Source organism: Malurus melanocephalus, unplaced genomic scaffold, assembly GCF_030028575.1.
Source record: "Malurus melanocephalus ecotype Western Australia unplaced genomic scaffold, MMel_1.1 scaffold_1114, whole genome shotgun sequence".
NCBI lineage: Eukaryota > Metazoa > Chordata > Aves > Passeriformes > Maluridae > Malurus > Malurus melanocephalus.
Window position 1 is genome coordinate 40,655 of NW_026624346.1, and position 1,269 is coordinate 41,923.

Sequence of the window (1,269 nt, forward strand, 5' to 3'; positions counted from 1 at the left end):
CAGGTTTGGTACCCATCTCCCATCATTTTAGGATGCAGGCCCGGTACCCAAATCCTGTGGACACTCCCCGGGAGCAATGCCACGGCACACCCCAAAACCCCCATGGAGCTACAGCAGCCACCACAATGCCAGGTCCAGCCCTGGCACCAGGAAGGGCTTGAAGCCTCCTCCAATTCCTCATCCCCCTAAAAACTTGCTTTCCATCTGTGCAACATGATCCAAATGGGAATTTAAAGGCAAAACATCCCAAAACATGTCCCCTGTGCATTTGGATCAACTTCCCCAGCCCCCAAAATCCTTGGTGACCCCACACAGGAGGGGGAGAGGTMCTCAGTGAGGACAGGTGGGGCTGGAAGAGCCTCTCACCTGTAGGATCCCAAATCCAGCTGGAGGGGACAGTGAGGGCACAGGGGGATGTGACACTGGAGTCCTGACACCAAATCACCCCCTCAGGACAGCGGGCTGGGGGGACACATCCCCTGAYCACCCGTGTGGGGTGCTCAGATGGGACACCCCCACCTCCAACCCCATCCCAGCAGGAATCCACCGATGTCCAGCACAAATCCCAACCTCAGAGCAAACCAAAACCACCTCACTCGAGTTATCCCCAATATCTCCCACCCCAAATTCCCAACGGGACATCAATAACGGAGCCGCCAGGGAAGAAACTGAATCCAAAGGCAGAATCACTCCAAGGAGAGTGAAACTGAAGCCTAATTTTGAAGTTATTTCAATAACTTCCTGAATGAGCCAGTTCTTCCCATTTTATAACTTTTCCTCTCTCTCCTTTTTATTTATTTATTTTTTTTTTTGTTTAAAGAGGTGGGAAGGGAAAAAAAATAAAGGGACGAAGATTGGAAAAGTTTAATAGAGGGAGAAAAAGTCTATTAAAAAAAAACCAACAGAAAAAAAAAAGGTAGGCAGCCCGTCTCAGGGGAAGAGCTGAAATATTAAAGAAARGAAAATCGCTTCTCCGGCTGCCGAGCTGGAGAAGGAGAATGGAGCGGCTGGAAGAGAAGGAACGGGGCACTTTTAATTGAAAAAAGGGAGATTCAAATGAAATWTCCAATATCCCCCGTTAAAGAAAGGAAGAAAGACGGACCTCGGCCGCCGAGAAATTGCTGAAAGCCCCAACTTTTCTTTCTCTCCCCCTTCCTTGGAAGTTATAGGAAAGAGGGATGAGAGAAAAAAAGGGAAAAAAGGGTCTTTCATCCGAGAGGAACTCGGGGGGAATGGAGTAGGAGGGCGGGGAGAGAGAGAGAGAGAGAG